At 36.4% G+C, this 25,258-nt stretch overlaps 1 protein-coding gene across 17 annotated transcripts in view; it reads right to left on the bottom strand.

Moving 5' to 3' along the window:
• Nucleotides 1–25,258, bottom strand: part of SORCS2 (sortilin related VPS10 domain containing receptor 2) — a 572,554-nt gene that overhangs the window by 171,714 nt on the left and 375,582 nt on the right. The window lies entirely within an intron of this gene.

Here is a 25,258-nt window from a genome sequence, read left to right as displayed (position 1 = left end):
AACATTTGTTCATACTGATAGGCAAAGAGAGGAAGACAAATCAACTAAAATAATTGGAATTGACCTTAGTGTGGAAAACTGAGCTGCCATTCAGACTAGTGAAAATGATCTGGTGATGAAACAAAACCTTTCATAGACTATTCAGAACTATAGGTACTCTTAATATCAGTAATAGGTACTATTTTTTATTACTAGCAGAGAACTGCGTAATAATTACCAGGTGAGGAAGAGAAGAAAAGAACTGGAAAAAGAACATTTAAAATAATTTTTAATAATGAGATCTTACATATTTTGATATACTTTTCCAAGAATAAATACCAAAAAAAATGTTGGCAACGAAGTCTTTCAGCTAAATGTTTTAAGTAATGCATATTGCTTTTGGAACAGAAAAGAAATAATGGGAAATTTAAGTCCTGTGCTGGGCCTCCTTTATCAGTAAACTTTTATTGAATTTCCATGTTTGCAAACAATAAATAATAATAATAAAACTGAGCATTTTTATAGCTGTTTTCATCCATAAACTGAGGTACTCTTTAGTACAGTTGTCTAACTGTAGCCAATAATTTTACGCTGTTGACTGGTGTGGAATGCTAAATGCAAGTGTTGTCCATTAAAAGGGAAATGAGAAGAATGAGAAGAAAGATTGTCTTGTGGTTAGTGCCTGTGACTGGGAGTAATAATTCTTTGGGTTTATTTCCAGCTCTACCATTGACTCACAGAGTGACCCTGGGCAAGTCACTAAGGCCAAGAGAAGAAAAGAGAGCAGAGTTAAGTTCCCACATCTGATTTAGTCACTCAATTAGAAGTTTGAATTTTGTAACTGTCCAATATCTAGAAATTCTCCTTGTGGAAGAAAATTTTGCCCTACTCTCTTGTTCCAGTAGTTGACCTATCTGTAAATTAATCTTCATGAGAAACTGAACTGGTTTAACTCAAAACAATTTTAAATTGATCTCATTAATTTGTTATAAATCTAAACTGTATACATGCTTAAATTAACTAAACACTCTTAAATAAGAGTTAGGCTTATTTGGTAAAACATATGTTTTATTAAAGAAAAATAGTAATTTAAGAGCTTCTGGATTAGGAGATGGTGATGATTTATCCTGACTGAAGAACTTTCCACTTCATGTGCCTTTTTACCATGCATTTACATTTAGCAGGCACTGTGCCAAATCTAAGATACAAATTTCCTACCATATTATTCAGTCTTGTTCAACATATTACATTGTCAAATTGTTCCTGCAGATTCATATTTCCTGGCCTTTGCAAATGCTGCCTTGTCCCACTTGGCTTCATTTTCCAGTCTTTAAACTACCTCTAACTCAACTTTGACCATTCAATAACTGCTGAGATGTCTGCACTTAATTCCAAACAGCTTATCTTCTCTTGTGTCTTTGAAAAAAACAAAAACAAAAACAAACAAACAAACAAAAAAATCAAACCACCATACATGAAGATGATTTTAACTGGTAACGCTGGTCTGGCAAGTCTTAGCTTTATTAATTTACTGTAAGTCATAAAAAATATTCAGGACATGTCAATAATTTAAGGATTTTAGATCAAAATTTGATTTTTTTCTCAAAAAATTGAAAGTGGTGCTAGAAAAAACACCTATGTGCTAATAAGCAACATTGCTGTCAACCTTTTCTTATTGATTCCTAGTAAAACCTGACAGAATATCAATGTCACCTTATTGAAGTTCTCTCTAACAGCTCTGAGATATAGTTGAGTGTCTCATGCATGTTTAACACATTTACAAGGAGACTGCCATTGAGCACATACATTTTAGCATGAAATTATCCATGAATGTAACCTTCCTGATTTTCACAGCTTAACTGTAAGTTATTTTTATTAACACTTTAATACAGTGAAATATTGCCTGCAACAGAATGAATTCCTCTCCTTCCTTGCAAAAGACTGTAGTTTTTGGTCTGCAGTGATACCCATTGTATTCAGTGCACGAATGTTTTCTCCTAGCATCAAAGTGCCCTACTAACCCAGTTCAAAAAGGAAATTACTGGAGCTGAATTTTTCTAGATGCCTTTCAGATTCTCTCGCTATCTTCAAAACCTACATGTATATCATGCTAATTAGGTTGTTAACTGAGAAGTGATTACCTCCAGTCTTTACATCATTAATTCTGGAGTCAGCAAAGAGCTGACTTAGAGCCTTGTAAGACAATTTCTTCATTGTGAACTCATATGAGTATTTAGTCATTATGAAACATAAGTAATATAAACTTGGTATAAATAAACTGTTTGCCTTTTTGATTCTAATGGAAGTATTTCATATTTTACATTCATGCAAATAGGGTGAAGAAGTTTTGGTTAAGGCTCCAAGAAGCACAGAAAGAATACACGGCTGATAGTCCAGCTACTCAGCAGATGTCTCAAGGGGGAATATCTGTCAATAAATGAACAGAAAATTTCATTTCCCCACCCCCTCCATTGCAATGGGTTCAAATTATACTTTTCTGTAACTTACAGAATTAACTATATAGCAAGTGCAAATTTTGAGTAGGTTGTGGAAATGTGGAAGTTTTTGCAGAAATGGAAATTCTGCAGATAGAAGATATGAGAAATATGGGAGAACAGAAGCAGAGGGTCAGAAATGTGTGGGCAACACAAACAAGCACTAGTAAGGATAGATGGAAGTAGAAGAGAGGATTAAGATAAAAGATTTGAGATGCAGAACACAATTCTGTTCCACACACCCAACAGACTTTTTAAGCTTTAATTTGCTCATTGAGGAATTGTAGAAGTGAATACAAAGTAGCATATAAATTATTTAACACCTTTGTGAATAAAACAATTGAAATACAGTCTGTCAGGCTTTCTACAGGAAAAAAAAAAAAAAAAAAAAAAAAAAACAAACAACACATTTATTGCATTACAGCATGATGACATTAGAACTTCTCCAGAAGAAAAGCATTGCTTTATAATACTGAAGATTCATAAGATCATGGAGTAATTCAGCCCACTATATATAACTTTTTTTTTTTAATATTTACTACCAGTATATTTTATATCAGTACCTAAAATGAGTGAAGTCATTTCACCAAATTTGAACTCCATCACGACGGTTTGATCAGTTCAAGATCACAGCACTTTCCTCCTCTTTCTCACAGAGGAGGTAAGAAAAAAGGAAATATCTAAAATATTAAGAGTAACACTGAGCAATAACCTAAAAGAACCAAAATTAAGTTAAACCTAGCTAGAATATTGGCATTGAACACCAAATCAAACACAAGTTACAGACCTTTTTTTAATAGCAAGTAGATGATAAATGGGTATCTTGAGTCTACATTACTTTACTACTATGTTACTATTACCATTGTCATCATAGAAAACCTATCATAAATTTGCTTTTTTCAATATGCTCCATTTTCTCGTTTCCTCCAGTTCTACTGCACACTTTTAAAGAGCACCTTTTAATTTGTGGTTTATCCTCTCTTCTGATTTTTATACAAAACCCACCAGTTTCAAACAGTAGCCAGTGGAGTAGGTATTCAATCACTGGAAAAATCAGGTGACTTGCAGCTAGTTTTCAGAAACTAAAACAAACGAGAAAAACCTGTTGAAAACTATGCCATGTTTGCAGGTTTCTCGGGTAAGAACTGTATCCCTTCCTGTGGCTTATGTGGAATTTAAAAACATAGTACAAGTAAAAAAGTGGGAAGAACTAAGAATCTTGGCTTCTTCTATAGCACTCATTTTCAGAATATTTCTGGTGTTTTGCATGCAGATATAGAATATTAAAGAAAAAAAACAAAACAAGTAGTATACGTTTATTGGAGGTTTTAGATCTTGTAGTCGCACAAGTTACTTTGAGTACTCAAATATAAAGATATTTGGAATGATCTACAGTAGTGCCCACAATGGTTTAGCTAAACTTTAGTTTTAATCACCAAAATGTTAAGCATTTATGCAAGTCCTGCACTAAGTCAATTTCCTATGGTCCCTTAGTCTACTTATGAACAGCATATAACCCATTTCATAGAATCATTAAGGCTGGAAAAGACCTTCAAGATCATCTGGTTCAACCATCAACCTACTACCAATGTCATCCACTAAACCATGTCCCTAAGCACCAAGTCCATCCTTTAACCTTAACTAAAGGTCTGTTCACATGACCTTAAAATGTCATGAAATCCTAAATAAATCAACAGATCTATGAAGAAGGGCACCAGATCTAATCCCAGAAACTCTACAGAACTATTTGATTGTTTAAATTATTCCAAGATTATTACAACTCTGGCCAAAACTGACATCTCACTATATAAAAATGGCACATGTACAAACTGCATATGAACACAAGCGTAACATTTATAAACTGTGAATAAAATTTTCAGTGGAAAGCCCAGGAGACAAGCCCATGTTATTTACTATGGCTTGGAATGAATTTAGTTCATTTTTAAGCAAGTATTGGGTCATGTTGCATGGTAGATTACCTTTTTCTTTCCAGTGTAGGTAGCATCTGGTTAATGAACAATTCAAATACACTAGGGATTTGCTAAATCATGGAGAAAGAAGCATGGAGATAGGAATGCTCTAATTTCCTTTGAAAAAGTTATATTAAGGTGAGAAAATGGTAATTACCCTTATAGCACAGAATCATCAGTATCTATGCTTGAGTAGCTCTAAAAAAAAAAAAAAATCACAGCTTAAAAAGTAGTCATACTTAAACAGCCAAGACAGTACCTACTGCACAAATCAGTTTGGGGTTCAGACCTAAGTTGACCAAGTGAAAACAAACATAAGAGTACTGTGTTCCTCATATAATGTCATGTCTTATTTAATTCCAAACAGTCTTTTATCCTGTCCTATCCCTACATACCACTACTTCTAAACCCAGGCTGATTTAGAAGAATCCTAATATGCCATTTGACTTATACCTGCTATGTGATAGCCACCATCACCTTGCACTTCTTATATATACATATATATAATAAGTTGCAGTTCTGTATCTTAAGTGGAATTAATCTGACTTCACCCTAGCAATCTACAGATAAAAGCCTAGTTTCTCTGTAAAGTCAAACCATATAGGTAGGCAGCTTGAAATGGCAATTCCTGCTACTCGTCTTAGACTTTAGGACAGAACAAGTGATCCTCCAAGATACCTCTGTCCATTGATGTAGTGGGTTTACATGGCAAGGTTTTGGTAGCAGGGGGCCATAGGGGTGGCTTCTGTGAGAAGGATCTCAAAGCTGCCCCATGTTACATGTTATGTAAGGGCCCCACTGCTGACCAGAGCTAAGCCAGTAAGTGATGTTGTTTTGTGCCTCTGTGAGAGCATATTTAAGACAGGGAAAAAAAAAAAAAAAAAAAAAAAAAACACCACAGCACCCAGCAGCTGGGAGAGTGAGAGGAGTGAGGAACAGCCTTGCAGGCGCCAAGGTCAGTGAAGAAGGAGGGGGAGAGGTGCTCCAGGCGCCAGAGCAGAAGTCCCCTGCGGCCTGTGGTGAGGACCATGGTGAAGCAGGATGTCCCCCTGCAGCCCATGGAGTACCACGGTGGAGCAGGGTTCCACGCTGCAGCCTGTGGAGGAGACCACGGTGGAGCAGGTCAGCCTGCACCGATGGAGACTGCGGCCTGTGGAAGACCCCTGCCGGAGCAGATTCTGGGCCAGACCTGCAGCCCGTGGAGAGGAGACCACGCAGGAGCAGGTGACCTGGCAGGAGCTGCTGCCCGTGGGGGACCCAGGTTGGAGCAGTTTGCTCCTGAAGGATGGACCCCGTGGTACGGACCCATATCTGGAGCAGTTCTTGAAGAGCTGCTGCCTGTGGGAGGCCCACGCCGGATCAGTTCAGCAAGGACTGCATCCCGTGGGAGGGACCCCACAGCACAGGGGACGAGAGTGACTGAGAAGGAGCGGCAGCAAAGCGCTATAGACTGACCATAACCCCCATTCCCCCATTCCCCTGTGCCACTTGGGGGAGGAGGTGGAAGAGGGTGGATGGGGGGGAAGGTGCTTTCGGTTTCTTTCCTTTGCTTCTCTAGCTTGTTAGTAATAGGCAATAAATCTTAGTATCTCCCTATGCTGAGTCTGTTTTGCCTGTCATGATAATTACTGCGTGATCTCCTCGTCCTTATCTCAACCCTTGAGTATTTTCTCCCCACTCCTCTTTAAGGGGGGGAGTGAGAGAGTGGTTGTGGTGGAGCTCAGCCACCCACCCGAGTAAAACCACCACAGTTGACAAGACAGAAACACTAGAAAATCAGTTCAAGCTAGATGCGCAGTTTTTATACTGCTAAGTCAGATACGTTTGAGCCTTTAATAGTTGATGCTCAAAACTCTGATGGTTATGGACTATTAGTTCTAGCAACAGATGTTAAAGCCTTTATGTGAGATTAGCGAATTTGAAAAAAAAGTAAGCCTCTACCACCATTTCTGTAGATATCCAGATGGCTGTAAAAATTCTCAAAGGTAGTCCAATTAATTGTGGTATATGGTTCATAATGGAGAGTAGATAGCCTCTTTAAGCATGTGCAGCTAATATGGAATGCCTTGAAACACCATCATATTCTCATTTAATGAACCTTTCTGCTCATGTTGCCAGTTTGTGGTGCCTCCCCTTGGAAAGCAAAGAAAAAAAAAAACTATACTGCAAGCCAAAGCAAAATGAGTTGTAAGAAAGCTTTGGTAACCATTTCAAAGAAGGTAAATAATTTTGAAGTGTTGTTGTTAACAATACCAATATAAAAAGAAAACATACCTATGACTACTGTGCTGATTTTCAAGACTACTCATTTAAGGAAGCAAATTTATAGACAATGCTTTCTTTCCCAAGCCCTCTCTCCCCCCCTTTTTTTTAAACCTCACCGAACAGGTTTCATCTTATTTTAAACTCACTTTAACCAATACTTCCATTCTGTTTGCATCACTGGAGCATATGAAGGACTAGGAAAATAGAAACTGTTATTCTAATTCCTCATCTGTTTTATACCAATATCATTCACATTTTACAATACCCAAAGAAATTTAAATCTAATGCAGCGCTCTCCATCCAACTGTTTGAAAATCAAACTTGGCCTTCATTTGCACTAGTCACACATTTTTATCAATCGCAATTTCACTTCTCATGTCACACTGACATTTTTTTTCCCTGTTTTTCTCTGCGCTGGTTGTGATCACTTTCTGGGTATTGAACCAGCACCAAAAGGATACTTAAGCATATGTATAATAGCAAAAAATTTCAACATTTGTACTAATATTAGTTAAGTGGTCCAAAAAAAAAAAAAACCTCTGAAAAACTTTAATGCCAAGGTTCAATTCAACAGCCATTAGCAAAAAGCATCTGATGCTTCCCTGGCTCAGCAGACCTACTGGAAGTGCTCCGTGGCCTGCCTGTCATTGTAAAATAGGGAAGTAACAATAATGACTTAAGATAACAATTCTACTCATCATCTGCTAATAGATATGCTAGTACTTAATACTGGCCATAACGTATTCTCTCTGTCTGTGACATAAAACAGGTTATTACCTAGGTTCATTCTTTTATTTCTCTCTAACTTGACTCTCTTTTACAAATTTATGCTTTTTAAACCTTCCTTCTGAAACATTTCTTTCTGCTACAGATGTAAAGCTTTTTCTTTTTTAGACACCGTACACACACAACGATTACAGAGCTTTTAGTTTTCTCTTGGGCAGAATAGATTTACTATAATTAATACGTATTAAAATACAACTGGAATAACTTTGCCAATTATCCTCATTGGTTTTAGAGTTTGGGTTTCACAGTTAGAATCCTACAAACTCTCTCCCCCTCCTTCATTTACACATATTTTCTCCTCAAGAGCTATAACACAAAGAGCTGCAATGACTCTAGCTGTTTATATTTGGTGCTTAGGAATTCAAAGCAAGTTCAATTTAAACATGCATCCATTCTTTACTTTTGCAGCTACCAAGTAGATACATCATCTTATATAATGTTTATATTTAAATCTCCGTCCCTTATGGCCTGAACAGAGGAGAAAATATAATTTTTGCATTATGTTTACTTACATTATCGCTCTTCTCTTAATTACATGGTACTTAATAATGGAGCAATATACAGAAGTGCCTTAAGTATATATTGCTGTGAGAACCAAGTAGTTCAGAGGAAAGTGTTACTTTTGAAATGACACATCTGGTAGTAAAGTTAAGAAACTTCAAGCAGAGGGTCCCACTAAGTCCAACACACTTGCATTAAGGACTGGGAAGACAGGGACTGATTTTCAGAAGAGATAATGAGCATTACATCCCATGAACATCATAGGAAACAAGACCTCTTCAGGAACCTTGCAAATCCAGGTGTCATTTGCTATGCCATGCCTCTTTCTCCTCCTCCTCCTCTCCTGCCCCCTTCCCTCCCCTCTTCCTTCCCCATAAGGCCACAAGACAAAGAGTTATTGTGCTGGATCATTTTACCTAGACAGCTCTCGATATATCAACATTACAAAAGACAAGTGTGAAAGAAATATAGTGAGAATGGCTGGGAATACCCTATAAAAGCAACTGCAAAGAGGTATTACAATGAAGAAAACAGGAAAAATCAGGCAAAATTCTTTACTACTACAACTGTTATCGTTCTGGTTTAAATTTTATGATTAAGAGAGAATGCCAAGAAATACACAAGTCCACAACATGTGGAGTAGTGCACACTAACTTGTACCCAGCCACTAAGAAATGCTTTTTGGGTTGGTTTGAGAGAGCGCATAATTATAATATTTATTTCAATACCACAACAACCAAATAAAAATAATTCTATAAATAAATAATACACTTCACCAGTGAATATCAGAGCTTGCAGGCTCTTAGTTTAAAATCTGTTTTACACATCAATAAAAAAGAAATGAATTGAAAGAACATCACTGAAATTAAAAAAAAAAAAAAAAAACACACTTCAGCAAGTGGTTCTTAAGATGTTTGGGGCATGACCATCTGTAGTATGCTCATACAGTATCCAGAATCTTTACAGGCGCTCTCTAGTTTTTCTGCAAGTCCGTAAAAAATAGTCTTCTCAATGACACCCATTTTCCTTCAGGTTTAACAAAATAAATCTCAATGATGAATGGCCTTCCTTTTTCAAACCAGTCTCAGAATTAGAGGGATTCACCAGTACAGAAGGGCAGCTGCTTTGAAAGTAACATAGAGCAGCCATAAATTTAGTTTCATCTCCTGATCTGTTTTCACACCCTTCATATCAAGACAGAACAGTTGGTAAACACTAGTGAATGTAACCCATTGCTCCCAGTTCTAAACTCCTTACTCTGTTCAGCAGCTTAGTGGAAATCTGGGGTTCCTATTAACGCTAAGGGTTAGAGCGCAGAAAACTGTACTGAGAAAAGGGAGACAATTGCACACAGCCAGTACACCATTCCAGATTAGTGAAAGAAAAACAAAAACCAACAACATTAGAACAAAACAACAAAAAAAGTTTATTTTCAAGCAGCTCTATTTTTGCTGCTTTACACTATCTCTAATCAATGTGCTACCTCCCACACTTTTTGTCATACATTTCTGGAAGTTGTGTCCCTGTACCTTTTTCCATGGAGCACAAGTTAATTTCAGAAAGCTGCTCTGTGTGCCTTTTCTTGCACCAACCCCATACAGCCCCAGTTATCCTTGAGAACTGCATAATCCGATGTCACAGCAAGGAGTGCATGCTGAGACAAGAGAAATTCCTAATTTCCAAGGAAAAAAAAAAAAAAGGCAAGAGACATTTAAGAATTTAAGAGTTGAGTGGGGAGTTTATTTAAACCAGGACCTGCCACCAATTTTTAGGCTTTCAGAAAACTGTATATTCTTAATTATTCTTAACTCAGAGAAAAAGGACTTTGCATATTCCTTATGGAATAGACCATAGCAGACATAGAAATGATGCGCTGCTATGTTTAACCCCAACTGAAGCAATTAACGAGAGATCATACTCTTGCTAGCTGCTTAAGTCAAAATGCACTGGTATTTGCAGCAGATATTTAGTGACCTTCAAACAGAACAAAATCTAAAACATTACCTTGACCACCAGACACAAAATTCAAATGAGTGAATTCAGTTTGATAAATCTAGACTTTCGGAAGAAAAAGTACATCTGCCTTTAATTCACTTCCTCTTCCTTTGGTTATTCATATAAAAGATAATGAATTCTTATTCTCTTCCTTAGAGGCTCTGTCAATAACATTGCAGACAAACCCAATTAGCATTTAAAGGCTGCAACCTCCTTGAATTGCTTTGAGATTCCTTTGAGCTCATCTCCCAGCCAGACAATGTACTGAAACTGATTTAGCCCACTCTTTTTGAAATATTACTGCTATTTTGCCCTTAATATATCACGAACAAAAAATGCCTTCATTCTGATAGAGGCCCACAGTGGGTTTTGCATAAAGCTGAATAAATGAGAACAGATGATAACTAAGCAATATCAAATCTGATGGTTTCAAACAGTACATTTATTTTGCATAAACAAATTACCTCTTTAAAAAATTCCTCAAAACCATTTACTTTCTTCTTGGTTCAGAAGCAGTGAAATCTGAAATTATCCCAAAAATCAAACTGCTGTAGGAGCACTGAAAATACTTTGAAAAGACTCAGAACTTCTCTCTTGGTTTTGACTGGAGCTGCTGCATATTACCATTGCTGTAGATGTTTTGCTTTTTCCCATATATACTTCCAGCCCCTTTTTCAAATCCTGCTAAAACACCAGCTTCAATGCCATCTTAGGGAAATGAATGCCATGGGTTAGTTATGAAATGTGTGAATAATGTCTTTCCTTACATCAGTTTTCAATTTCCCCCTTCCAGATTCAATCAGTGTTTCCTTGTTCTTCTATCTATTTAGAAATATAGTGCAAGTTCCCATCCTACTTTTCTTTACAGTAATCATTACTTTGGGTAGTTTCATTGTTTCTCTCTTATTTGTATGTCTCTAAATAGTCCAAGTCTTTTCAACTTCTTTTCATATGAGAACATTTTCTCCATACCCCTATCATTCTCATCTTCTCTCTCAAATACTCTGTTTTTCCAATATATCTTTCTGATACAGCAATCAAAACAAAATGCAATATTCCAGGTGAGGGCATAGCACTGACTTTTTTTTTTTTAAATAAAATAGTAGCAGTAGTGTTTTCCTCCTCCTGTTCCTTTAAGTATTTATTTTTGACAGCTGTTGCACAATAAATAGAAGCCTGAATTCAGCTATATACACTTATGCCAAAGCCTATTTTTAACTGAATGTCGCCAAGTTAGAGCATAAAATTAACTTCTAAATTTAAACATCTACATAAATACGTAGAACTTAGTTACCCAAGCTTCTCTAAACAACAAAGAGAAATAAGCAATTCTGTTGTACAGGTTAAGACTGTACATTCTATAAACTGAACTGCATCCTAAAAGTGCAGTGCCTTCCACCCACTTTAAACTGAGATGCTGACATCTCCTTAGGTCCAAGGAAAAGGAATTCTTCCCCTAAAGTTAACCATCATTAATTTTTACAATACCATTGAAGAGAAGGAGAAGAGAAGCATACAGAAGACAAAACCAATAATAATTTTGGGGGGCTTTCCTTCAAGGCTAGAAGCGATTACTTGAGTCAGTAGTCTATATTTTAATGCCAGCTTTTAGAAGTGAATCTCATTGCATTCACAAATTATCACAGACTTGCCACATTTTTCTGATGAAGTGTTTAAACAATTTTTTTTTTTCTTTGACTTTGGAAACAAGCTTCCATTTCAGTTTTTTCAGCTTGAATTAGAGTTGACTTCTCTTTTACCTTGTTCAGTTGATAACACTTTCCCAATACAGGAAGGCATACAGATAAGACATCCAAAGTGCAAACCAAAGAGATCAAGAGTTTCTCTGTGTCATTTGAAAATACTTCTCCACTTCCCTGCAATTTGTTTGCCATTTACACCATTGTGTAGAAGTGGAGGTGAGGATGGGGTTTGCGAGGAGAGAAAGAAAAGAGGGAAAGAAGTAAGAAAATAGAGCTGAATGTGGTTAAAGAGAGAAAGAGACAGAGAGAACACATGAGAATACATGGTTCGTATCCCACACACAGAAAAAATATATTAGAATATGATTCCTGTAGAAAAAAAAAAAAGTCAAGAAGTCGAATATAATGATGTAATATAAGAAAAAAAAAAAAAAAAAACAGCATTGCTGCCCTTTTGTGCAAATGCTGAAAGTTGACGAAAACTTTCATTTCCCAATGGCAGCACAGGCAGATATGTTCATGCACTTTCTGGGGTTCTCATTTTGCTTGTTTGTTTTCCAATAAAGTGGTATTGATCCAGTCAGGTGGTACAGACATGCTGTATAAAACAGTCTCTGTGGAAAAAAACACAATGTCTTTACTCACCTCCTGCCCCCTCTTCCCACTTGAGTTAAACAAAGGAGAGTTAATGACTCTGCTGCTTGATGCATTGGAGAATAGGAAATTGCACTTAAAACAGCAACTGCTGTTTGCTTACAGAGTCTTTTATCTTAAACAAATTCAGGCCCTTTAAGAATATGCTGAGCTGATTTTAAAACTAAAGAAAAAAATAGAAGTTCTCACTGTATAATCAAACATCAAAGTTTGATGTGGAATACGGTTTTGCAATAAAGTTTAGTACTTTCTCATTTGCATTTCAAATAAACCATTAATATCTTACAAAAGGACTGAGAACCAAGATAAAACATACTTTACGCTTTGATGTCAGCTGTTGTTCACCCCTGACTTCACCTTTTTTTCCTGATACTGGCGTTACTACAACTTCTCACATTTTTTTTTAATTTAACCTTATGCCAACACAAGTATCCAACCCTCAAAAAGCTGCCCTTACATGGGATTCTAAACATCCCCCAAATCCTATGATAGAAATGGATTATGGCTTCAAAAGCTTTCAAAACGTATATGCAGCTCACTTTTCTCTTTATCCTCATTTCATGTCCTCAAAATCCCTTTCTACCGCCCCCCCCCCCCCCCCCCCTTTTGTAGTAGGCAGCATCTGGTGCTCTTCTGCCTGGACTCTGCATTTGCCTCCTGCAGCAACCTTCTGTACTTCGAAAATGAATTTACCAGAAAAAAATTAAAAAACACCTAAGTGACCTCAATTATTAGCCTGAGCTGCTTCAGACAATTCTGCTGAACCTGCTGCAATGTGCAATTTAGAAATGCCACCAGGAAGGAAAGGAAAGGTTGGATCATCCTGATGGTGCTTGTTCCCACTCCATCACCTGTATGAAATACAAGCAAGCTTATATAGTAAGGTCCCAAAGCAGGAGCTGTAAGGTCACATTAACTTATACCCAATTGTGCACAGTGCATCAAGGAGGGGAGAACGAGGAAGGTAACACTTAGTGATCCAGAAAATAACTGTTTCTTGCCTACTTGACCTGATTAAAAATGCAGTTTTAGACTGCAAAGATTGTGATTATTCCAGAGATAGTCTGCCTTTGATTCAGTGAAAGGTCATTTCTGTTTTGTTTGCAGCACACATAGAGTCCTAGAGAAAAGATTCACATCCTCAGCCTCTTTTCTCAGCTGAAAGCTCTCCCCACTAAACCACCACGTCTCTCACCACCACAGAGATTTTTAGAATCACCAACATAACTTCTGTTAGCATATTCTTATCCTGTATTATCAGAGATGCATCAGACATTAAGGATAAGGATCCAGACTGCAGCGAACCTCACCAGAACTATTCACAGAGCATCACCTGGTGATGGGCGTTCAAGGTCAAGTTGAGATAACATTTTTCACTTCTAACTGGGCCTTTTCTGTCATGTAAAGCTCCTAAAAAATGCATGCATCTGGGATGATACTGCTCTTGCCTGTTCTTGGTTTCAAAAGAAAATAACTTCAGGAAGGTTAATACAAGATCATTTTGCCAGTTTTGAGTTATTTATGCACAACAGGTTTACAAGAGAAAGCAGTTTTCTTAAGGGGAAAGAAAAGAACAAAAAGACCACCACCAAAACCACTATTCTTGTACTTTCCTGAACACTAATAAATCTAAGCCCAGTATTTTATATATAGATAATACTAATTATCTATATACTAATACAGTGTTGACAACGTGCATAGCAGTGTATTGGATGAGAAGTAATTCCAGCTCCAAGGAATGAAGGTGATGTGCAGTCTAATATCAGAGGTGGTCAGCTAGTTCCCAATGAACTGGGCAGCCTGGAGAAGAGAAGGCGCCAGGGAGACCTTAGAGCAGCCTTTCAGTACCTAAAGGGGGCATACAGGAAAGCTGGGTAGGGACTCTGTCAGGGTGTGTAGTGATAGGGATAATTGTTTTAAGCTAAATAAGAGTCAATTTAGATTAGATCTACAGAAGAAATTCTTTATTGTGAGGGTCATGAGGCACTGGACCAGATTGCTCAGAGAAGCTGTGGATGCCCCATCCCTGGAAGTGCTCAAGGCCAGGCTGGATGGGGCTTTGGGCAACCTGGTCTGGTGGGAGGTGTCCGTGCCCATTGTGGGGGGTTGGAATTAGATGATCTTTAAGGTCCCTTCCAACCAAAGGATTCGATGACTCTTTGAATTGAAAAAAAAAAAAATTACTCGTGTGTAAAGTCAGTATATAAGCTCTGAATCTCTTAAAAGAGTGAGAAAAAGAAACAAGCAGACAAAAGAACAGAACTAGGTAGATGATGGATGGGAAAAAAAAAAATCAGAGAGAACTTCCTGTCTTAAAGAGCTCCCAGGAGAATATAAACCAAGGCTGTTGGGCCGTTATACTGAAGGATGATTAGCCACAAACCTTGATATTAATAGGACTGTTTACATGGGTATCATTTCTGCAGCTGAGCTCAGCCATTTAGAATCAAATGTACAGGAAAAAAAATATGGTTTGGAAGAATACAAAACGTTTTACTTAAAATAAGATTAAAAACATTTTTAAAATGAGCAATTCCATACTGTTAGCGTTGCACATCATCTAACTCCTGATGACTGTATTTTGGGAAAGAGTGAATTGGACATGTTACTGTCCTTGTCTATACAAATATTCCTAATTGAGACACACTTCACAAGTTAGGTACAGGATTAGGCCTTAATAGCATGTGCTATTATTATTATAAACACCATTAGGGTGGATTCCCCACTATTTATCTGCATTAGGAAGGTGTTATATTCTTACATCAATCTCCCACCAGTGTTACCAAAACTAAAATGCACTGAACTTCCTTCCTCAGGATGCTATAATGCTGGACAGCTATATGGTCTTGAGCACAGCAACAAAATTTCAAAATAATACATCTTGTGCATACATTAAAAATAAATTACTCTAAGATCACAAAAGCCTTCTTTGGATCAACACTACACTGTTAGCAGTTATTTGTTTTGGATTAAGCATATTCATTTGTTTTTGAGACTTCACCAGCTGAAATACATACTGTCTACATGAAAATTGTATGAAAGTATCTGTTGCATTTCTGCATGAAATATGATAATGCCTACTCTCCAGTTCAATGATTTTTGTATCTAGATGATGCTATTAATTCCTAAGTCCTGATCATGAGTTTCTAAATTTCTAAAGACATTTTGCTATGAAAAAAAAAAAAAAAAATGGTTCTAGCACTTCCTTTATTTCTAGATACTGAAAGTGAGAAAGGGATTAAAAACTACTGTATAGCCTAATCACCTATCTAAATACATTTTATTTTTAAGTTAGAACAACTTAAAAATGAAAGTCATCTTAATAATGTCTATCTCACAATATCACAACCTTGCCCCCCCCCCCCACTTTTTTAATTAATAATGTTATTACTTCAACAAAAACTTAAAAATAGTTTTGTTAGCCAAAGCTCTGTATCTTTCACTGGATACAACTATTATAAACAACAAAACACCTCCCAACTCTATTAAACAGTCATAAAAGACCTTTCAGAGGGCTGACGTGATTTAACTGTAATGCAGGGAGAATAGTTTAATCTGAACCTGAACAGAGGTTTTTAATAGCCAGCACTGTCGACCTGAATAGATGTTCCTAAATTGAAGTAAAAGGGAAAAAATGAAAATCAATAATATTATAAATTATATATTTTTTTGAATTTGTGGTCATTGAGAGACTTTTCTAGAGAACCAGATATCCATTTGTTTGTAGCATAAGCCCTTGCATAATAAGGTTGATACTAATAAAACATACCTATGTCAATACTGGAATGACTAGTTACTAAAAAGGTTACAAGTGCAACAATTCTAATCCAATTATAAAAGAAAAAAACTCCATAAAAATCTATATAAAAAGCTGAAGTATTAGTCTAAAAGTTCTTTTCATTCCGCAGTGACAGATGAATGTGATATCGTCCCTAGCGGTATCTACTCAGTGATGCATTTTTTTGCTATCATTTAATAGTCTGGTTATATAAAATCAATACTCCCACACATGCTGTCACTCTTCTCCTGCTGTCCCATTAAGGACTACGGAAGCAAAGAATCCCCATATGTAATTACAAATCCATTTAAAACAAAATATTGAACCATGTCTTCAAATTTTCTTCATACTATATGGCAATTTCAATGCATTTAGTTATAAAACTTCCACAGCTTAAGTTACTGTCTTTATGGAAGAGGTATAGGCATATTTTAAAAACGCAGAAGAGTATGAAAACATATGCTGAGTTACAGCACACGTATCCACACGATCCATTGGTCATGTCCAGAAGGAAAGTAAAGACACCTACCTACCAAAGCCAAATGACAAAACCTGCTTAAGGGGCATGAAAGTTTGTCTAACCAAGTTCCCCAACAGGGTTTCCTGAGCCAGTCCTGTAAGCAAGGGTGTGATGCAGAGACCCTTGAGCACACACATCCATCATGCAGGAAGAGGTTGTCCCCTTCCAGGAAGCGCTGAAGGCCAAGCGGGATGGGGCTTTGAGCAACCTGCTTTAGTGGGAGGTGTCCCTGCCCATGGCATTGGGGCTGAACCTAGATGATCTTTAAGGTCCCTTCCAACCCAAAACATTCCATGATTCTATACAAAAACAGATGTATTGATCCTATTGATCCTAGAAAGAAAAAAAAAAAAAAGGAAAGGAAGAAATAGGAGTAAATGCATACATATTGTGCCATGCCTTTGAGGCATCCCTTGGGTCTGTGTTAATTGTAGTTTTTTTTTGTTGTTTTTTTGTTGTTGTTGTTGTTGTTTTTTAAAAAAAAAAACGCTCTGTAGACCGATACTGAGGCAGCAAGAGTGGGATATACCTACAGTCAGTACACTGAAAAGGGCAGAGAATTGAGGGTGCACCTAAAGCAAGATAAAATGACAAAGAATACCACCTTTTTCTAGAGACTTCATACTGAGCAAAAGATTTGAGTTAGATACTTACAGAAGATGGCATTATCAGCTTGAAATCCTCTCCCCCAGACTAAATGCTTAATATTTATGGACAAAGATGATGTACATTTTTCATTTTTAAGTCAGACAAAGGAGCATAATAATTGTTATTTACTATCTTTGGTAACCTACTCACAAGGTTAAAGATTATGCCACCAACCAGCTTGCAGCCAAACTGAACAAGGTCACTATCCAACTCACATGCTAATGCTTGGCCATTGCATCAGCAAGAGATTTAGGGAGGCACGAAGGGCAAAGTAGCAGCAGGATCCTGTCTAGCTCCTCTGGGAATCATCTGGGAAGGCAATGTCCAGGATTCGGCCCTTGCTTACAGATATGTATTTTATATATACACTAATTATTTACTGTAAAACACAAACTAGTATACACCTCTGAAAAGTGCAAGCTCTGGTTTAATTGACTTTATCCAAAGTCCTAGTATCCTGATTTTCCATTCCCTGGATAGACACCCTTATGAATTACCTACAGGTCTGTAGGTATAGCAACCACTTGTAGCAATTGCAATAGCCATACTTTTGCAACACTGAATGTCAGCTAGACATGTGCTAAATATACCTACTGTATTGTTGGCTTGAGGGATCAAGCACTGAGATGCTTTGATAATCACACACACTGACTGCCTCAGGCACAAGACAGGTGCCAAGACAAAGACAGACTCGCCCCTAGCTTGCTTGGCAGTAAAATCCTAGGCACTTTAATAACTCCACTAGTAGAAAAAAGTTGGACTTCCAGAGACTGCGACTTGCCCAGTGGCGTTGCACTTTAATTCCAACTGAACCATATTTAGATGCTAAATGTTGAGCTAGTCTTAAAAGAAAGACAATGAGTGTGCTATAAGAATCAACAAAGAAGTACGTAGGGAGATGTGTTATATTTACACAGAAGACTGTATCCATATCTGTCTCCTGAAAGAAATTAGATTTAGAAAGCTATGAGAAAGCTCAGCACCCAATAACATGTTCATTCAGTGAATCCAACACTTAAAGATAATATATAGAAAATATCACATAATAAAGTTAAGAGGGAATTCAATTCAGAATATTGAGCAAGAACATGGAGTCATTTCATGTGTATCCAGGTGTATTTTGGTACATCCTTCTGAAGAGAATCATATACTGCACAATGGTACTGCAATGATTTTAAATCAAGTATTTTCAGCTGTAGGATGGTAAGCATTCAATAATAATCTATTCAGAGAACAACCATAATATTTAATTTAAAAAATCATTTTGAGTACTTTTATTACCTCACATAAAAATATAGCTACAGAGAGCATTGGCCAGTGCAAGGTGCAGATGCTATGTAGGGGCTTTTGCAGTTTCACGCTCTTCAAATAGTTATAAGATTAGCCACACTGGAGCAGACAGAGGGTGCATATCAGTGTCTTTTCTCCCAGACCAGAAAGGAATAGATTTCTGAGGAATAGCGAAGTAAATCTTTGCCCTGTGCTTTTTGCCCTACGGTTTTTCTACACTGCCATCTTCCCACAACTCATGGTTCAGTAGCTTCCAAGCCAAGAATTAAAGCTTTGTGCTTAATAGTCTGGATGTACTTTTCTTCCACTAATTTCTTAATCCCTTTTTAAACCAATGCAAGTTTTTAGCATCCACAGGATCTTATGCCAATAATGAAACACTCAAAGCAGCAGTAGATGTAGGAAAGTAGGACTTCTCAAGCTACAGCAGTTCAATTGCTTTAGAGAATTTGCTAGGGTGTTTTGTTGAAAAAAAACAGGTAGACTAAAACAACCAAATCTCACCTGTTCATATATTTGATCAGTTCCTCCAAAAAGCTCCAATAGATTTTTGAGACATTCAGTTTCATATAGAATTCACTCTATATTATTTCAATTTTATCTTTTTATTCTTAAATTTTTATTTTTTAAACAATTATTTATAGGTATTGGGCTTACTGAGTAGTTCTACAGATCACCACCACCTCCCTCAATTTTGAGGTATATTTGAGACTTTTTAGCTCTCTGGTGACACAACAGATAAAATTAAGAGGTTAAAAGGCCCAATTTTTTATCCCTATGTTCCTTTCACATCTGGAATAATATAATACTTACCTTCCCATGGTTGTATATAGCTTAAAAGCAGAGTAATTACCATTAAGTGTTTTCAACCTAGGATGAGACACGCTACCTTGGGGGTGGGGGTGGCAGTGGCATTATATATTACAGTACAGCAGAAAACAAGTAATTGTCCTGAACAGCAATTAAATTCTTCTACAAGCTCAGGTTAAAATCTATTTTACTTATACTGTTTTAAAAAGTATCTTTAAAAATTTAAATCTTTAAAAAATTTAAAAGAATCTTTAAAAAAAAAATCTTGTATAGGAGACACTGCAGTGCCCAAACTTGTCTTGTGGCAGCCTTCTCTCCTGAACTATTTCTTGCTCTGTATGTTTGGATAAAACAATTACCCTAACTGTACTCTCACTCTGTTTCCAAATGCATAAAATGACTGAAGAAATACCTTCAACCAGTTACTCTTTCGTAAAACTTGAGACAGTCCTAAACCAAAGTATGTGGTTTGGATACATCAGCAGCTTTGAGAGCTTAAATACAAAGCTTCAGGTTAGTCCATAAACACAAGAATTATCTAAAAATACTGAACATCTGGATTTATCCTTTGTAAAGGTATTTCCCTAAAGAATTATATTGAGGCCAATATTTCATGTTAAATTTAAAATTAAAAAAAAAGAAAAAAAAAAAACCTTGGAAAAAAATGAAGGATGTTGCTGTTGTTTTCAATCATGCAGTTTAACTTTTGTTTCTCAACTGTTTTTCCCCCCTAGAAATGCGATAGTCTATAGAATCCTTCATTTTTTTGAGCAAACTTTTTGCAGATTTAATGATATACTTTTGTCTAACAGTATTACTGAAAAGCCCTATCACTTTTAAGGATGGGGAGTTTGTTTGCTTTACGCTTTTGTAAAGCCAAACACTTTCCCAGGCAAGACTGCAACTCCCCACATAAAATGTTTATTCCCTTTAAAAAACACTTTCTCATATTAGTAAACTGAAATTGGAGCCGCCAGATTTCTTCAAAGCATCTTGAGGAATCCATCAGCAGTGTGACCAAGTACATAAACTTTGTCATTTCTTTTCACAGTAGATCAAAAGCTGGACAGATGAATGATCTGAAACTGCTGTATGTGTGCTGCTGTCTTAAAGCACTGAAATGTGTTTTTTTTAATGGCAAACATTTTTCCAGATGCAGTTATATGATGTTATATGACAATCACAATGGTACAGTCCTTAGTCAGATTTACAGTCCATGATACAACGCCTTTAGATAACTGAAAGCACCAGGCAAGTACACCACCCATTCAAGTTTCCAGTTCTGAAAGGCTGCCTTCAGTCAAGTACTTGCACAACTGATACGAATCTTCTCTGCCTCAAAAGTCTGAATCAACCATCACAGAAGAGATGGTTCAAGGACTTCTTCTGCAAACAGATTTTTCCCGCAAGTAGCCCTAGTTGCCAAATGTTGATTTCAGGGAAGCATGCCTGCATTTACTCCTGGAGTAGAACAAATAGCAAAATATGCTCAGCAAAACGCCACAAACATCTGTTGCAGTCACAAATAGCTTGTTGTTCAGCAGCACAGGAGTCTTCACGTGCATAAGCTAGACCAGCAGAAAAAGTCAAAAATGCAACCGAAAAGGAATCACAACAAAAGGGGAAAAGAAGCTCTCCAAATGTTATCAACATGAATTAAATGTATTTGTTCTTATAATGGAGAATTTTGACACACAAACACACACAGAAATACTTTATATAAACATAAAATACATTAGCAGAGTAACACAAAGGAGCAATTTGTTGTGGTTCGGAAGCACTGTTGACTTTAAACTCTGGGTTTAGGCTTTTGCTTCTCACATTATATAAACTATGATTAGTCTCTCCTGTACTGGCCACTGCTAAGAGAAACTCATTCAGACAACAAAAAATCATCCAGCCATGGAGAAAAGTTCTCCAACTTAATTAATTGTTGTTGCCTTTTTCATTAAAAAAAAAAAAAAAAATCTTTATTTTCTCCATATATGAGAATTCCAAAGATAATTTAGATTGACAAAAAGTTTCAATTCTTCTAGCTACTAGCTAACAGTAGAGAAGTTTTAAAAGAAAAGAAATACTTTCTTAATAACTCAATTACTATTATTCTTAATTATATCAAATAACACAATAACAAATAACACAAGTGTTAAATTACATTTAACACTTACAGTGAATAGATTACATAATTCCTTGAATATTTCCATATTTCTTCAGTACTTTTAAAAATCATTAAGTAACTGATTAATTGTTAGAAGTGTTCAAAATATCAGGCTACCTTGGGAAACATTTGAAGTCAAAATGATTTCTCCGACAATAAAATGAGAAGCACCTGTGACCTTTACAGCATTTAAAGCTTACGTAGCAGAAACTGAACAGTGATTTAAGTAGTAGACAGACATAGGCTACATCATCCTAAGTCCTGGGCCCAAAAACATGTATCAGTGTTGGAGCTGACCACTGTGATTTCTTTCCCAAATAAGAAACAGTTTCACTGTTATTATGGTTTAATTTATCTGTACAATTATGAATTATGTGTACTGAATAAAGAAGGTATTTCACCTAATATAATATCAATGAGCAAAAGAAGTGCAAGAGTTAGTCAAGGAACCTTTGCTAAACTTAATTATAAAATATGTAAGATTGGCATTTATCTAGCCGTTAAGCATAAAATGGAGTAGACACCTGGTTTTTATTTTCCCAGATTAACTTTGTGTTTTTATTTTTACTAACAGAAGAGAAAAATCTTAATCTTAGTTATACTTCAAGAATTATTTTCTTGCAGCAAAACAATACCAAATAAACACAACCATGATAAAAATGCTACATAAATGCATATTAAAACATCAAATTACATTTATATAACATTTTATAGAACAATTTATACAAATTGGAATACCCTCTGATTCAAATCCATTTTATCTGGATCACCCTGATTTAGTGCAAAATTCAGGCTTCTCTATTGTTGTTCTACAGCAGCAACGATCTGTTCAGGATTGTGGTGGGAATGTATACTCTAAAACATTTAGTAAGGATTAAGTCCTTCTTAGCTCTCTTCTTTACCACATAAAGGCTACAGTTAAACGAGGTATGCACTGTCATGGTTAGCCAGCACAGACATTAGTTATAAGATACATTCCCCTTGTAGCTTCTTCCCCTTTAGTGTTCTTCTCAAATGCTAAAAAGCACGATACAGGTGGATGCACCAACAACCCTTTGGCCAGTTGTGAGATTACCTTTTTTGATCTATCTTTTTACAACAGTTACTTTTTTATTTTATACTAAGACTTCATTACACAGAATTTGACAATTGGTTATAATAATTGCTAAATCACAATTCGGCAGGGGCTCAGCAAGTTTATGTTTAATTTTATCCTCCATAACTAATTCAAATGACTTTGTATTGTAAAACAAGTCATCTATCAATATGTAAGAAAATACATTAAACTGTAAAACCTAATTTAAAATGTCTCTAATGCTTTGGTCCTTTCAGATTACCATTGTATCTATGCAACAGCAAACCAAACAAGTCTTCTGATTTGAAGAGCATACTAACCTGCATTCTAATGCTCTTGAATGCTCTCTCTGATCTGTAATATACTTAGCACCAGTGCCCAGGTTGTTAAAAATAAACAAAAAGCACTTATCTAAAAGATTACCATTGCAGTAAGACTTCTAATTGAAATGTTATAGTATTAAGAATGTTATAGTATTAAGAGGTGAAAAAGTTTTTTTTTGTTTTTTTGTTTTTTTTGAGAAAAAAAAAAAAAAAAAGAGGCACATATCTGTTCAAATTCCTAATATATACATCCTCATCTACCCTCAAGGTGTCACCATAAAAGTAGCCTAGGGCAAACACAACTAGGGGTATTCATGCTACCTCACTCAGAGTATGTGGTGATCATAAATTAAAACAAATTAAAAATATAAATATTTAAGTAAGAAAAAGATGTCTAGACAACATAGATGAAGAGCTTACCAGTATTAAGGAAAAGATGAAGAAAGATTAAAGAAAGGATGCTATAATTGGAAGAAGCAACTGAGACAGCAAGAAAAAGAATAAATGTTGACTTTATTTATTCTCATAAATATGTAGATTATCTTTGTTTCTCTAGTGACTGTGTTGTCTGGTTTATGCTTCTCTTTGTTAAGCAATTCTAACACACTGCTGGGGATCTGGGCAATCCAGCAACTCCATTAAAAATCATGACTCACTAACAGCTGGTTTTATGAGAAATATGTTGCTCTTTCTTCATCCCCAAACACAGACAGATAGATTATCTCATGCTAGCTCTCAGGCTCAGTCTAAAGGTACCAGTACAAGGTGAATGAACAGATAGGACATTATTTTCTGACTCCATGTTTTCCACAATGTTTTCTTGTAACAGAGATGTTACATTTATTAGATAAGGTTTATCTGGAAAACACTTCTAAGATTAACCATATTTTCAGTAACAGATTTTCAGTAACCATATTTTCATGAACAGAATTTCTTCCTTTGAAGCAGGATTTGAAAACATTGATAATGCTTATCCCAGAAGGGAAATAAGAAAATGCACAATTAATGTAGCTAAAATAAGGATATACTGAAAGGGAACTTTGGTTCTCTGTCTCCTGACAGAAGGGGATAGGTCATTCAATGAAATTGAGTAGTCGTATATTAAAAAAAAAAAATAAAAATAAAAAAAAAAGAACTCTTCCCCTTTCACTCTTTGTTCTAAGTTACTGACTTATCCTCGAACAAATTTCTGCTAGAGGTAGGGTACTAAACTAAGCTGAACACATTTACCTACCTTAGACAGAACCTATTACTGTAATGGTAACCTGGTTTCTTAGTACACAGCTGCACTACTAAAGAAGTTCAGTCACATCAATACTCTTTATATACACATTCAGCTTGGACTTAGATTCCAAAACCAGTTACTATGGTTTATTTACCTACAAAATATCAGCTTACCCCTGGCAGCCATCACTGTGCACAGTTTTAGACGTTAACTGCAAATTAATGCACTACAACTTAATACACAGTGAGAGGTATGCAAGATAACTTGCATGACTTTATCAGAGGCAATTTGTTAGCACAGTAACTGTGAGTTTGAGCTGCTAACACCACATTCATCTTACCTAGGGATGTGTAAGATAAGCAAAGGATAATACTTTGTGTGTATAAAATGGCATGTTGGCCTTCTACAGAAAAATGAGAAGGTCAAGCACAGGACTATTTAAAACGTAGATGGAAGGAAACAACCTCAAAATGCCTGTCTCTCTCTTCAGATGAAGACTACAATTTACCTTCCTAACCTGCCATCTATTCAGTTCTTGGAATGAATCTGGGCTCTAACGTGCAGGTGTTACTCTCCACAACTTTGTTCCCCATGTTTCAAGTAAGCTAAGAAAACCTGACAGCCGGTATTTCCCAGAGCTACCTGTTTCTATATGGTCTAAGCCTTTCACTTTCACTTGTATAAGCCATTTGCTAACTCTTCAGCTGGAGACAGCTCCTTCCACTGTCCATTGACGAGCTGATTCCTCCTCTTCAGCACAGTCAGATGGCTTAACTTTAAGTGAGACATGATTGAACAGCAAAAGTTGATTTGGTATCAAAGCTACTGATGAGCACAACTTGTCCACTACCAGAACTGTCCTCCAGCCTAAACTCCAACACAAAGGTGAGCAGTTCAGGGACGGTAACACCTCCAGCCACTCGAGCCATTTCTCAAAGATCATCTGACCACAGCTGAAATCCCACTGATCTCACAGAACAAAGTGCTATTCCTCTGAGGAGGACAGGACCTGACTGCGGATTACAGGCACACTGAACTAACAGCATCTCTGTTAAAAACTGTTAATAATTCATTATCATCATT

Source organism: Oxyura jamaicensis, chromosome 4, assembly GCF_011077185.1.
Source record: "Oxyura jamaicensis isolate SHBP4307 breed ruddy duck chromosome 4, BPBGC_Ojam_1.0, whole genome shotgun sequence".
NCBI lineage: Eukaryota > Metazoa > Chordata > Aves > Anseriformes > Anatidae > Oxyura > Oxyura jamaicensis.
The sequence above is the reverse complement of the archived record's forward strand: the minus strand, read 5'-3'. Positions and strand labels throughout refer to the sequence as shown.